This window comes from Pseudophryne corroboree, chromosome 4, assembly GCF_028390025.1.
Source record: "Pseudophryne corroboree isolate aPseCor3 chromosome 4, aPseCor3.hap2, whole genome shotgun sequence".
Lineage (NCBI taxonomy): Eukaryota > Metazoa > Chordata > Amphibia > Anura > Myobatrachidae > Pseudophryne > Pseudophryne corroboree.
The window spans coordinates 355262888-355279045 of NC_086447.1; the positions used below are offsets into that span (position 1 = coordinate 355262888).

At 46.2% G+C, this 16158-nt stretch overlaps 1 protein-coding gene across 1 annotated transcript in view; it reads left to right on the forward strand.

Annotated features, from left to right (window-relative positions):
• The first annotated feature begins 9728 nt into the window (after positions 1–9728).
• The window catches only part of TNK2 (tyrosine kinase non receptor 2), a 544303-nt gene continuing 537873 nt past the window's right edge, over positions 9729–16158 (forward strand). Inside the window, exon 1 of the mRNA XM_063916519.1 lies at positions 9729–9899. The gene's annotated coding sequence lies outside the window, so the exon portion shown is untranslated. The remainder of the gene's footprint in view (positions 9900–16158) is intronic.

Sequence of the window (16158 nt, forward strand, 5' to 3'; positions counted from 1 at the left end):
AATTCAATAAGGCAGATACCGCATGCGGTGTATGGATTGTGAGGTTGTGGCCTAGCACGACATCTTCGCTTTTTGTTACTAGCAATGCTATTGCCGCAACGCTACGCAAGCATGTGGGGAGGGATCGCGCTACCGTATCTAGCTGGGCGCTGTAGTATGCAATTGGCCTGCTGGCATCACCGTGTTTTTGTGTTAGTACACCTGCTGCGCACCCAGCACTTTCTGTTCCGTATAGTTCAAAGGGTTTCCCATAGTCTGGCATACCTAGTGCTGGTGCCTGCGTTAGGCACTGTTTGAGTCTCTCAAATGCTGTTTCAGATTCGTCTGTATGCGAAATCCGATCAGGTTTGTTTGAAGAGACCATTTCCTGCAAAGGTAGCGCCAATATGGAAAACCCTGGGATCCAATTACGGCAATACCCACACATTCCTAAAAACGTCCTGATCTGTTGCTGGGTTTGTGGCAGTGTCATGTCTCTAATGGCTTGGATTCTATCAGCGGTCAGGTGTCTCAGTCCTTGTGTTAGACAGTGTCCCAAATATTTTACCTTAGCTTGGCATAATTGCAACTTGTCTTTGGAAACCTTGTGACCTGTGTCTGAAAGATGAAACAGGAGCTGTTTCGTATCCTTCAGAGATGCTTCCAGTGAATCTGAACACAGTAATAAATCGTCCACATACTGTATCAATACTGATCCACTGTCTGGTTGGAAAGACTGTAAACAATCATGCAAAGCCTGAGAAAATATACTTGGACTATCTATGAAACCTTGGGGTAACCGAGTCCACGTGTATTGGACTCCTCTGTATGTGAATGCAAACAAATATTGGCTGTCAGGGTGCAGAGGTACCGAAAAGAAAGCGGAGCAGAGGTCAATAACAGTGAAAAATTTGGCAGTGGGAGGAATTTGCATAAGGATGACAGCTGGATTAGGCACTACGGGGAACTGACTCTCAACTATTTTGTTAATCCCCCTTAGATCCTGCACTAGCCTGTAACCCCTCCCCCCACTCTTTTTAACAGGGAAGATGGGACTATTTGCGGTGCTGGACGTTCTTACTAGAATGCCCTGTTGTAGCAAGCGCTCTATTACGGGAAAAACTCCTAGCTCCACCTCTGGCTTCAGAGGATACTGTGGGATTTTTGGAGCTATCCTACCATCTTTTACTTGTACAACTACTGGAGCTACGTTTGCCATTAATCCAGTGTCCTGTCCATCTTTTGTCCAAAGTGACTCTGGTATCTGAGATATCATCTCTTCTACTTGGGATGGATTCCTATTTGTCATAATGGAATGTGACATTAATTTTGATGGGGAGTCTAACATGTCTCGTACTTCCTGAGCGTGATTCTCAGGAATGTCCAAGAATACACCTTCAGGAGTACAATAAATGACGCAACCCATTTTACATAGTAAGTCTCTCCCCAGGAGATTAGTTGGTGCAGATGCAGCCAGCAAAAAGGAATGCTTGGTATGCAAAGGCCCTATTGTAATCTCGGCTGGTTTGCTAACAGGGTAGTGCTGGACTACTCCTGTTACTCCCATGGCTGGAATTGTCCTACCAGTGGTTCTCATGCCCACTGTCGAATTTATCACTGACTTGGCCGCCCCTGTGTCTACAAGAAAGTTTAAAGTTTTACCAGCCACATTGATTGCAATCTCTGGTTCGCTTCCAAGACTGGCAATCAACTTAACTGGCTGCAGATTACAGGTATGGCCACACCCCTATTGGGTATGCTGACCTCCCTGAATCCCGCTGGCAGCAACTACTTGTGAGGGAGTTAGCTGGGAACTACCAGAGGCATGCCAGTCTCTGTTTGGGGGATATCTTTTTGTTTCCCCTGTATGTGGCTCAAAACTCCGCCTCTGTGGACCCTGCTCCCAATGTCGTGTGTTGTGTTGTTGTCTAGGGGGTTGAAAAGACCTTTGTACATTCTTTGTTCTACATTCTCGTGCAAAGTGTCCCGGTCTGTTACAAGAAAAACATGTTATTACACTTGCCTTACCCACAGGATTCGGTGGTACATACGCAGGCTGCCTTGTGGTCAGCGCCTGTATACTTACGGACATCAACTTATCACTTTGCGATTCCCTGTGCCTAGTGATGTTTCTGTCGTGATCAATAGCAGCCTCTCTCAAGCCGGACACTGACAGACCTCGCCAGCATGGTTGCGTGGTCTGAACCCTAGTCTTTAATGTTTCCTTTAAACCATCCATCAGTACAGATACTGCTACTTCTCGATGGTTTGGGTTGGTCTTAATGTCTTCTATACCAGTGTACTTTGCCATTTCTAATAGTGCCCGGTGAAAATATTCTGTTGCCGTTTCGGACTCCTTTTGCTTAATGGAAAATATTTTATTCCATTTAACAACGGCTGGGAAATACTCCTTTAGCTGTAAATTTATCCTCTTTACATTATCCTTGTTGTACACGTCTGTAAGCGGTACATCTTTATCCAATGCACAATCAGCTAAAAATTGAGTTGCATCAACATTGGAAGGTAAACAAGCTCTTAGCAGTATCTGCCAATCCTTGTTGTTGGGTTCTACAGTGTTACCTAGATCCCTGATGTATTTTTGGCTAGCAACTAAATCCTTCCTGGGGTCAGGAAATTCGGACACTATTGTTCTTAATTCCATTCTGGAAAATGGAGTGTACATGGCAATGTTCCTTATGGGAGTGGCTCCAGACACATCTGTTTTTCCATTGGGAACTGCTATTACCCTTACAGGAGCAATTCTAACAGCCTCTTCCTGTGTAGATTCTACAGCTTGTTGTGGTACAATTGTTTCAGTGTAGTGCATGGTGCCGTACTTACCCGTTGACACGACCTCACCTATCCCTCCGCTAGGGGCTTTCACTAATCTCGTGGGTGTCGCTGTGCCTACTGTGGTCTCTGCTATGGTGGCTGCAAGAGAGAGAGCTGAAATTGTTGCTGAATTGTCTTCTTGATCACACTCCTGAGGAAGGTTCAAAACAGGGTACATCTTGCACGGGTTAATACTTGCATGAGTTATTTGGTTAACATCATTAACATTTACAGGGTTACTAAGAGTTTGTGTTTTACAACCCAGTGCGTTTCTCTCCGCAATCAACTTCTCTCCTGCAATGTATGGTGGAGGAGGAGCTGTGGCAATCAACTTCCTGACTGCCCCAGATCCTGCCGCCAGAGCCAAACCTCTCTGTATCTCACCTTCCTGGTGCCATAACTGTAAACAATCATGATGTTGAATTCGTCTCTTTGCTGATTTTACGAGACATATCCTCCTCCTTAAATTTTGTAACACTTCTGGACTAAAGCTACCTATTCTTGGGAATTTGTCCCTGTCTTGTACAGTCATTCTCTCCCATTCATCACATAAAGATTCGGTGTGAATTCCATATTTTTCACACATTACATATCGTGCCGACCCAACTGGTCGGTTCACAGAATCAACCTGAACCAGGGTTGATCGCCCCCTACCTGAGCAACTGGCCCCCATAGTCTGCAGGTGTTGCTTAGTCCTCCTTGGATCTCTGTATCAAGGTTTTCAGCAAGCCTTTACAGACAACCAAATTACTCCACAGTAGGCCGGCGGTGGCGGTTTACCGAGTACCCCACTCACTCGCCCACCTCGACCAATACGACCTGATCACACCGACGTGGTGCTGGCGTACTCGATACAGGGCCCCTATGGAACCTTCAGTTTACTGGAACATATGAGGGTTACCCGCAGGACACTTACTCTTTCCAGTAAAGGTGGGGTTGTTAGATAGTTCCTGAGTGACCAGCGAACTTCCCTTCCAAAAATAAAAAATTACACAAATCACGTCAGAATGTACAGATAGCGTTTGTGACCACTTTACTCTAATGGTATTAGGTCAGATTACTAACTACTGCACACAATTACGTGTGGTCCAATCGTTCAGTACACGAGCACTACTTGTCATGTACTGAAAGATCAATGGAATCTATGTTTCCGGCTGCGATTCCTTCAGCCAGAGCTTGTATGGCCTATATGGGTTCTGCACCAACACCCCAGGCGTTGTGCCACTGGACTTTTATAGCGGACCTTTTACCTTACGACCTCCTGGTCTTGTTCCTTATGACCTCCTGGTCTTGTTACCTTATGACCTCCTGGTCTTGTTACCTTATGGTCCGCTATACTCTAATGCTCAAATATTATTTAACCAGGGATGCCTCCCTGGCCACCGTATATGTCACTTACACGTATGTCCCTTGACGAGTACCCGGCTTTCCTTTTGGTTCCACCTTAAAGTTATATAAACTTTTGTATACAAAACACACTCACTCAACACAAGTACACTTTTGTTTCTATATCTATTTCTGCGCAGAAATTGTCTTTAGGCCAAAAGTGTTACCAATTAGGAGCAGGATCTGTTAAACTAAATTTCAGATTTTCCAAAAATAGATTTGCGTTATTTACCGCTTCGCGTTATCTACCGCTGTGCGTTAATTATCGCCTTGCGCTAATTATCGCTTTGCGCTAATTCAACTTTTTCGTGACTTGAGCTACGTGAGCGTAACCGGACGCTACATTGCGTAATGAACGCTGCGTGCGTCTGCCTTTTGGATTGCGTACGCTAGTCTTTGTTAGCGACACGTGTACGCAATGCAAAGGATCCACCGTAACACAATATATTTTTATCAATGTAAATGATCCCTGATCATCTACCGCAATCCACACTGACTGCCTTGTATCTCAGACAAACCGTGTGTTTGTTCTATACTTTAACTATCACCTCTACTATTAAATAACAGCAAATCTCTTTTTAGCACTTTCTATCAACTATAAAATTTGGCAAACAGGAATAGTGATATACGAAAAATGAAATACACAAGTGAAAAGAAATGCAGGTATGTATGCGTACGCAAGACAAAAGAAAAATAAACAGTTTTAAAAAGACACAAGCGTTTTGTTCTTACTTCCGGTTACCGGGTTCCTTCAGCACCCTTTATCTAAGCGAAGCAGACGCTTATCCCGTCAGCACTGTGAGACAACCTCCCACCCTTTGCTGGAGGGATAATGTCTGCTGATCTACCTAGTGCAGATATGAGAAGTATAGGACGAGCCCGCAATTGACAATGCTAAATTCCTTTGTCGTATAACAACCCTTTTTGAAGCTAAGAACACTGTACGCTGTTTGCTTAAGAAGTACCGTAATGGTACGCTATTGGCGTAGCGATCGCTCAGCCGTAGGCGAGACGCTCAAGCGTCACGTTCGCTCACGGCCCAGTGATCACAGGACACGTTATTGGCTATGACTAGAGTAATGATTCGCTATGGCGTAGCGGACGCTCGAGACCACGAGGAGATCACCAGCGGCGCAGACGCTCACAACGCTATACCTTTATGATAAAACCTTATACCAATGAAATACACTGAATACCTTAATGTGAGTACAGGGTGTAAGTGCAACCTTGTGTAACCTGACTAACTACAAAGCTGCTTGAGCGTCACCGACGCTCAAGTGAACACTTAACACTATAGGAAATACACAGATACTGGTTTAGGTTCCAAGGCCTATTAACTGTATTATATCTAATATACTTGTAAAAGGGGATAACAGTACAAATGATACACTACAATATAACAGAGACTTCCTAACCACAGAACTAAACAATAAATACAAAAGGACAATACTACTCTGACCTAAAAGAAATACAATACAATACTATCTAATACAATACAATACTAGCCTAGTCTAGGGGAGATATGAGAGAACAGAACAGAGAGAGAGAGAGAGAGAGAGAGAGAGAGAGAGATGAGATGAGAGAAATTGGCTCACAGAAAGACAATGATTACGGAGAGAAACTTACGCACAAAGGGTATGATCGCCTGCGCCTCGATATCCAGCTCCCGGCTATCAGCAGATAACCGTTGATGAGAGAGTGAGAGCTGGATGTGGTCGGCCTGCCTATTTATGCCCCACACACAATGCAATCTCCTGGTCCTACAATCCCATTGTCCATTGGCCGAAGGAATTCGGCCCTGTATCATAACAAAAGGTCATAGGGTGATTCATACAGGTGGGCTGTGACGATTTCCAACAGCTCAGGTGGGTGGGAAACTGGGTTTCCCGCCGCATACCTGAGTATGTGTAAATAATAGAAATGGACATAAACTTCTTATGTCCATAACTATTCGCACGAGCGATTAATACGCTCCAAACCAACACCGGAATATTGCTAATTAAATACTCTTCCGATGGGTACCAAACACTGCTGTATGATTCCTGTTAGACCCTTTGTACGATATAAAGAGGGATTCCTCAGCTCTGGGACATTGTATTTTAACCAAACTTTCAGAATCTATCAAAGGGACCATGATCTATAAACTACATTAATTGTGAACATTTGTAACGAATGAGTCGCACGCTACGACTACATAAACTCTACCGTAAATACGCATACCGCGCCTGCGAGTGCACGTTATTGCGGGTATGCGCATCCACGGGAGAGCGCATGCACGCGCAGCGCGGACCAGTGTGCGGTGCAAATATGGCAACGTGCATTGAGACATTTTTTCTGACTTTGACAGCCCTCCGGAAGGTGGCGCCCCGGGCAAAAGTCCTGCTTGCCCGTGGCAAGATCCGCTACTGCTGGGCAGCCACCTCATGAGTGTGTCACTGGGCAGCCACCTCATGAGTGTGTCACTGGGCAGCCACCTCATGAGTGTGTCACTGGGGCTGGGCAACCACCTCATGAGTGTGTCACTGGGCAACCACCTCATGAGTGTGTCACTGGGCAGCCACCTCATGAGTGTGTCACTGGGCAACCACCTCATGAGTGTGTCACTGGGCAGCCACCTCATGGGTGTGTCACTGGGCAGCCACCTCATGAGTGTGTCATTGGGCAGCCACCTCATTGGTGTGTTGGAAGAGCTGCTAACTATTTTTTAAATGTTGACGGTTACATCCAACTCACTGATAACTTATACCCCTTTCACACCGCACAAATAACCCGGTATTGACCCGGCATATTGCCGGGTCGACGCGGGTCAGCGTGCGGTGTGAAAGCGCCATAGCAGAAATTCCGGGTCCCCTGACCTGGCAATTCAACTTGGAAATAAAGCAGTGTTATTCCCGGGTTGAATACCGGGTCAATGGCAGTGTAAACGGGCTCCCAGGTCGATGCGACCTGGGACCCGTTCAGTTAACAGGGAGAGGCAGTGCGGAGATGATCTCATCTCCCAGCGCCTCATCCGCCCCTGCTGCCGGCTCCGCCCCCTGCTGGTTTGGCAACCCGTTCGGCATATTGCTGAGTTGGGGAAGCCAGCAGCAGCGTCCAATGACGGATCCCACCCGGAAAGGACCTGTTTCCAATTCCCGGTTGGGATCCGGCATTGGCGGTGTGAAAGGTGTATAAATGACTTGAAGATTTATGCCTGGGCAATGCCGGCTACTTTAGTTAGTACTGTATATAGGACCAGTTGTCCTCCAACCTGATGTATTACTGCACACGCAACTGAACAATTATTGCTCTGAGCACACGTCAAGATTCCTTTGCGTTTCCGCTTGCAGTGAGGATTTATTTGCAGAGCGATTGCCTGAAGGGGACCGTTTCTGGGAGGTAACGGGGAGTGGCCGCAAAAAAACACAGGCGTGTTACGTCTGTTATTGGGGCATGTCTCTGTCTTCAACTATGATCATGTACATAGGGAAACAATAGCGCCAGCCAGTGTCGGACTGGGGCATGAAGGGCCCACCGGGAAAATATAGTGGTAGGGGCCCATGTTTATGGGTGTGGCCAACCACCACAGAGGCTTGGCTAACCTTTATGACAATGTACCAGATTAATAACAGCAATGCAATGTAGAAAATACACCAGTCCTGTGCAGTATAATGTAACATATGTATAATGTATAATTAAAGTACACTAGGATAGAGTTTGGAACCTAATCCCTAGAGGAGGAGGTGGGCCCACAGGCAGAGGAGGTGGGCCCACAGGCAATGGGGCCTACCGGGAGTTTTCCCTGTGGGCCAGTCCGAGCCTGGCGCCAGCGTCCCTACTGACACGACTAGTCCACATTACCAGAGACTCACTTTGGGACTCGTTTCTGCGCTGATGCTGTGTATGTGTACACAGTTGCTGATGACTTTGCGATGACTCCGGTGGGCGTCTCTATTCTTTTCTGGGCGGCTTCTTCACTTGCAATGATTAGCAACTCCGTAGGTTGAAAAATTGCAGCTGCCTAGGTATGTGCCTGCAAATCGGAATCAGGCCCTTACTACAGAGACTTTGTACTGTGTGATAAGTGACCTGGCGGAGACACAAATCTCCCACTTAGCTCCAGAGAGAACCACTATATAAAGCTGTTCCACCATCCTGCACCACTACCTGTTTGCAGTATACGCTTACTGGCTGGTGAGCTGTATCGATTCATCACCAGTGTGTATCACAGTGAGTACGACTGTACCAGCTAATATTAATAAATCGCACCACTTGTTAAGTAACTGGGCTGTTCACACGGTTGGACTGGCCCACAGAAGTATAGGGCAACCCCCCAGTGGGCCCCACTGCCTGGGGGCCCACCTCCTCCTCTAGGGATCAGGGCCTCATTCCAAGTTGATCGCTCGCTAGCTACTTTTAGCAGCCGTGCAAACGCATAATCGCCGCCCACGGGGGAGTGTATTTTCACTTTGCAAGTGTGCGAACGCCTGTGCAGCAGAGCGGTACAAAAACATTTTGTGCAAAACAAGACTAACCCTGCAGTTACTTATCCTGTGCAATGAATCCAGCGGCGAAGGCCCCGAAATTGACGTCAGACACCCGCCCGGCAAACGCCTGGACATGCCTGCGTTTTCCAAAACATTCCCAGAAAACGGTCAGTTGACACCCATAAATGCCCTCTTCATATCAATCTCCTTGCGATTGGCTGTGCGAATGGATTCTTCACTAGAACCATTGCACAGCAACGATGCTCTTTGTACCCGTACGACGCCCGTGCGCATTGCGGTGCCTACGCATGCGCAGTTTTGCCGTTTTTTAAATGAATGCTGCGCAGCGAACAACGGCAGCTAGCGATCAACTCGGAATGAGGGCCAAGGTTCCAGAATGTGCACTTGAATTATACATATGTTACATTGTACTAATATGCATTGTACATTGCATATTCCTGCCCAAGGGGGCTTGTGTGCCGGGTGAAATGAGCACATCCCCTTCCCGTCCGTCATCCATCCACCCCCCCTCGCCTAGCACACATCGTGCTGTGGTGAGCGGGGAGAAAGATGTGTGCTGAACGGTCACTGATAGATCGTTGCTCATGTAACAGCGAGATAGAATGTAAAAATAATATAAAAAAATACCAGTTGTAACTCAACTTTGATCATCAAATCACAAATTGGGATCCATTGGCCCTGAAAACTGTACAATTTGTTAACATTTCGAGCTGATGCAGATGTTTGGAATTTGCATAATGTCACTGAGACCACATGAAGTTTGTTGTCTTTATATCCCGTGTGGAATAACTTTGTAATATCAGCCAAGGATATAAATGCATATGCAGTCTATGCTGTGGTAAATTTGCTTTTGTATATTAGGTGTGGACAGTAATTTAGGGGAGTGTCGTCTAGTACATCCATTGTATTGTGTCCTTTGATGTGAAGGAGGTGTGTGACATATATAGTACATACAGCTACAGGCAGCAGCTAAAGCGCCAGTAACCGGCTAGCTCACAGGCACAGTAGACAGTGCGCGCACACACACGCTCTGTTGTTGTGGGAAAGACGTGTGCGCGCACCGGTCTGTGTATGCTACGTGCACTCCCGCTGCTGGCAGCTCCGCGCCGGCGCGCCCCCGGGAGCCGTGTCCCGAATCCTTGGGGACTCGCACATCACCCGGTCCCGGGGCTACCGGGGACAAAGGAAGGTAGAGAGATTCAGGATGTCTGACAGGTCAGTGTTCCGTTTCCTCTGGCTGTTATCGCAGAACCATCATGCGGATGCATGATGTATTGCAGTATGTGTGCACTGTGCAGCATGTAACGCACATGACATGTCGCCACATCGTTGTCTATGGAAGGTGGTGCTGTGATTGCGTAGAATATTATTTAGCATTGTAGTAACTCACGTCATGGTTATGCCACCTTCACATGCTTTAATCCATAGTCAGGGTTACAGACAGTCATTGTAGAAGTAATTAGTAATGTCAGAGATGTGTCTGGTGGGGGGTGAAGATAAGGGTTACAGGAGCAGGAGACCCATGTAAAGTACCTGATTGATGAGGTGTTATAAGGGACAAAGGGTAGTTGATAGCATGGTAAAATGTAATTATGGGAGTGTAATCCATACTTTGGCCATATTTATCAAACCTGTTTTTCATAAAATTATGCAGAAACTACAATTTCTAAATAATTTTATGTATCCCAACAATATGAAGGGAATTCACCTGGCATTGCAGGGCCAGCCTGACTCGCAGACACACAGCCTCTCAGCGAATATGCGTGGTCGCACTTTCCAGCAGTGGGCTCTAGTTTTCAGCAAACCTGGGCACCAAAACTCCAAAAAACATAGCTTTTAGGAGTTTGGCCCCATTGGTTTTTAGGAGTTTGGCCCCATTGGTTAACGCCATCCCCAGATGACGTTAATCACTTTATGCCTATGGAGTCAATCTGACAGAAGAGGGATCTTATAATCCCTCTCCCGCAGCCTCTGTCCGGCTCCGAAAAACTTGCTCTGTGTGCATGAGCAGTGCCAGACTTTTAGGAGGAGTCTTGAAAATGTGAAAGATTATTCCGATGTGTTCAGGATGTAAATCATATGGACAGCGATTCTCGCAACCACGGTCCCTGCACGTTAACTTTAGTACCTGGAGGGGTAGTTTTGCTAATAAAAAAGACTGTTGCGATACGGACTTCCATATCAATGGCAAATCAGTGGGCACGTGCACTGCTGCGGTTATTAATATGTGGGCCCCTTTATCTGCAGACATACGATTTATTTTGTTTGTTTTGACAGTTATTAGTAGCAAGTGAGAACCATTATATTGGTCTTCATCTTTGTAAACAGCTGAGGTACCAATGTAGAGCCATTGCAACACTCTGCAAAGGAATACAGTGAATGACATAGACATCATCTGGAAGGTGGGCTTTACCAATCACAGTGCTGAGTCTTTTAGAAATAAAATCCTAATTACATTTTAAGGCCATAATTGGAACCTTATTCCCATTATGCCAGATTGCCCCTCACGCTGATGATGTAGCCAGTGCTCGAAGTGGGGCAATATACGTCAGTATTATTCTTTCCCTGACCTTGCAAAGCTTCAAACGGCACTGAAAACCCACCCATTCATCAAAGCGTACCCTTCCGCATAATCTAGTCTTGTGGCTGCTCTTCCAAACCCCTGTCTAGTGCCTTGGTCATCTTTGCCTCACTTACTTCCTGCCATCAGGCCACCTTTCGCTTGCTTGCACCTCATGTCACCTGTCTGCCTTCCCCTAGTTTGTAAGCACCTTGGAACAGGGCCCTCTTCTCTCCTGTTCTCACAGCCCTCTTCTCTCACCCCTCAATTACAGCTCTCTCCTACTCAGCAATCATCTATACCCGCATCTCCTCTCTCGTTTATGTTTGTCTCTGCCTGCTCCTAGTAGTATGCCAAGTACTCCTATGCTTCCTTACATCTCGCCTGTAGTGTGTACTGAGAATTGAAGTGCTAATTGTTACCTGTGCTCTGTTTTAGTTATTCAGTCACTGTATTGTTTAGTTCTGTGGGGTGTGGATCATATGGTCAACAGTAACTAGGTCGACCACTATTGGTCGACAGTGACTATGTCGACACCTGAAATATGTCAACACAGTCATTAGGTCGACATGAAAAAAAGGTCTACATTAGTTTTTAACATGTTTTTGTGTCATTTTCTCTGGAAAGTGACCGGGCACCCCAATTAGTGCACCGTATCCCCTCCCATGGCGAGCAAATTACTATTTACAATTGTAGTCAACGTGGATCGTAAAGTATGAAAAAGTTCAAAAATGAAAAATTAATGTCGACTTTTTTCCATGCCGACCTATAGCCCATGTCGACGGTGCTGAGAACCACTTGTTGAGCCTTATAAATAAAATATAATAATAATAATTGTCATAAAAGCCACTTCCTGCTTCCCACTTAGAACACAGCGGCACTGGCTGTCAGCGCTGAGACCGAGGATGGGATTCCAGCGGAACATCTACATCGGTGCAGGGGGAGAGAGAAGGAACCAGGCAGGGAGTGACCCGGGTCTTCCGGCATTCAGTGGGCGCTTGGAGAGTATCTCATCTCCGAGCGCTACTTTCCCCGGCAGTCATTTTCTTTTAAGCTTTACCCAGGTCATCAAGACTCGAGTCGCACCTTTCAGACCTAAGCCGGATCATCTATCCAGGTTGCAAGTCCCTGGAAACCCCCTGCTAGCGAGCAGGGTCGTAGACCTGGGACACTTAACCCGGGTAGACTCTTGCAGACATAAGCTGGACAAGGGTCGATGCAAATTCATTTGCTAAAACCCAAGTTTTACAGATATTAAAGAGAAACATTATTGGGGAATGGAAGACAAACATTTGAAAAATAGAACACTGGTGGAAATTAATTATTTTATTGAGGAGGGTATAATCTATACATATAATAAAAGTGTGAGGGTTGTGTCTGTACATAGCAACTGTTTTTTTTGAGAAATACTGTATACTGCTTGGGACTGTGTATGAACTATGGAGATGAAAACATTTTTTGGGGGGGATTTATGTCTGCTTGTCTGTCCGTCTGTTCGTTCCAGCATCACGCAAAAACTACTCCATGAATTTGGATTGCATTTTCAGCATTGTTTTGTGACTAAGGGGGACATTTACTAAGCAGTGATAAGAGCGGAGAAGTGAGCTAGTGGAGAAATGGCCCCATCAACCAATCATTCTATAGTATGCAAATTATAGATGTTACTTCAGGTTTGATTGGTTGCCATGGGCAACTTCTCCACTGGCTCACTTCTCTGCTCTTATCACTGCTTAGTAAATGTCCCTTTAAGTAACTGAGGTATGATCTCGATGTGACATCAGGGAGAGGAGCATAAAGGAAAAACCATACGCTTGACTAATTTCCTGTAAGCGTCAGCTTCCCTATGACGATCAGCAAGTAGCAGGGGCAAATGCTCAGGGCTGCAGCTGCTTCTCCCATGGGCAGCTTTACGTGGCTTGTAGCCCCAAGCATCTTTTTGTGTTAATTCCTGAAGGAAAAGTTTCAAATATTGTTCACAAAGAAATTTTGTGATCAATGTGTACAATATACAATTTACATCACAATATTAGATGACATTTCTGTTTTCGCAGCCGACGCCCCGCAAATGGTCCAGACACGCCTGTGTTGTACGGACCGCACCCCCCCAACACCACCACAATGCCGTCCCAACGATGCCGTCGCATCTTACTATGTGCGCACGCGCAGTGCGGCTTCTGCTTGTGTGCAAACAGCACTGGCCTTCAGCCTGCGTACGCGAAGAGGTCTGAATTAGCCCCAAAGTATCATTTCAGGTGGCAGAATTTTAGTGGTGGTAGAGATGGGATCTCAGAGCCCCTCCTGAGTTGCAGCATTTCTCTGTGTGCTACTCTGATAGTCATTGCAGGAGGAAGTGTTTGGTGATAAACCTACTCACTGCATTTCCTTCTACAGGGACTGTGCTAGTGACTGATAGATGGAGTGGAGGAAGCACAGGTTAGGCTGATGTCTCTGTACCAGTACACTGCAACTTCTCCATTGTAAGCCATCTCATCTAGGCATTGCCTATTCCACCCAGTGTAACCTATGTAGTGCGCCCAAAATGGCTGCCTCGCCTGATACTTTTCATGGATGGGTTATGTAACCTGTGGAAGTAATTACCCAAAATGGCTGCACCAACCCTGCATTAAGTTCATTACGTACACTGTGTTTATTGTTTGTCTCTTGCTGTAATAATAAACCTCTGTGTTATGTTTTTGATGCACGTAACTTTAAGGGGGGAATTCAAATGTTTGGAAAGTCGGTTGGGTGTCTGTTTTTTACTATCTAATAGGAAAAACAAACACCAAACTGACTTTTCAAACATTTCAATTCCCCCCAAAGAGCTTCTTGAGAAAAACGCTATATAAATAAAATGATTATTATTCCAGCTCAATCACTGTTATGCTCCTCATAGGGCCACCAAAGGAGAAAGATCACAGCATGAAGTATCACCATGTACTTCCTCCAGGGGTCTATTTCAGATCCTTCCTATTTTGGCACCAAAAAGTGGCGTTTCTTATCGCTGTACAAAGCAGTGATAAGAAATTATTTTGCGCTGTGATTTATTAAGAAACTATTGCTGGGAAGTGGCTCAGATAATAGTAAAGTGATGGCTTTTGTTAATACTTTACTTCTCGGTTCTGCATAAACCATTGAGGGAAGAGCATGGAGGCTGGTGTGAAGGGATCAAAAGATCCCTTTTTGTTAATGATGAGAGCAAAATGACTAACACCATGTTAATTATGGAGGGCAAGAAAATGAAAAGAAAAAAAAAACTGTTTGGTGCTTGCTAAATTTGACCATACTTAACTTCCCATTGAGAACTGTGGTTAGTATTAGTTTGCCCATTGCAGGAAACAACTGGAATATACTGTACCTGCGTTATGCATTTCTTAACTAGTCCTATCTATATCTGCCTAAACCATGCTTAAACAGCTGTTCTTGCATGGATTCAGGCTTCATAAATGTTCCCCTCAGTTGCTCTATTTTGTCTATATGAAGGTGATAGGGACTAACGTGGTGAAGGAAGAAGCTTAGTGTATTGGCAGTATATAATATATATATATATATATATATATATATATATATATAAAAACTCACAGACTGAGGTGAATTAGCCTATAGCCTACGTGCAATAGCTTTTCAGAGTTGCTGTGCAGCATTGAATAATGTAAAGCAGTGGATTCATACATTGGGGCTAATTCAGACCTAATCACACAGCAGCGATCAGATCTGAAGTGCGCCAGCGCTGCAGTGGCGGTCGCTGGGCGGGAGGGGGCAGGCCGGCGGCGTTTGTCCGCCATTTAGGGGGTGCGGTCCGGGCACACCTGCGTTGGGGGGTCGGGCCGCTGCGGCTGCATGACGTCACATGCAGCCGCTGCGACCCGGGCAGCGACGAGTAGCTCCCTGCCAGCGCGCAGGAGCTGCGGTGGCTGGGAGCTACTCCTACCGCTGTGCGATGCTTTTGTACTTGTACGATGGGGTAGGGCTTGACATGCGGGGCGGACTAGCCCTGTGCTGGGTGTCCCCCCGCATGTCAGGGAAGCTGATCGTAGAGGTGCAAAATTTAGCACATCTACAATCAGGTCTGAATCATCCCCATACGGAGGTACATAAGGGGAGATGTATTATAGCGGCACTAATCGTGACGCTATAACACTTCCTGCTTCGCCTCATTACCGAGGCGAAGCAGGAAGGAACATTGTTAAGATGTATTACCATCTTGTCTGGCCGAAGCAGGGGAGTGAAAACTCCATCCTCCGGCAATCCCCACCTGAGCCCTCAACGCATCAACTTAGTGCTGATGCGCTGTGTCTCCCTGCCTGGACGAGCCACTTTCGCATGATCTCACATGCATCCTGGAGCCTGCAGTTGCCACAGCCAGGGACAACGCTGTCCCTAGCTGTGGTGTATGAGTAACGATACCTGCAGCTGTCGAAATCGATAGCTGCAGGTGTCGGAATGCCCATGGCTGCTGACCGTTCTTACATCGGCGTGCAGTCACTTGCCACACACCACCACTGTCATACATGGGGGAGAAGTTGTATCAGCACACACAAAGTGCACTGATACCACTTCTCCCCTATAACAAAGGGTAATACATTTACCCCTGAGTGATCTAACAACATCTCATTCTGAGCTATTTTACCTGTAGTAGATTCAACTGGCAATCTGCCTTCAATAAGTGGGATGAGCTTTAACTGTGTGAAATGTAGCAGTGGAGCAATACTTAATTTCTCTAACGTCCTAGTGGATGCTGGGGACTCCGTCAGGACCATGGGGATTAGCGGCTCCGCAGGAGACATGGCACAAAAATAAAGCTTTAGGATCAGGTGGTGTGCACTGGCTCCTCCCCCTATGACCCTCCTCCAAGCCTCAGTTAGGTTTTTGTGCCCGTCCGAGCAGGGTGCAATCTAGGTGGCTCTCCTAAAGAGC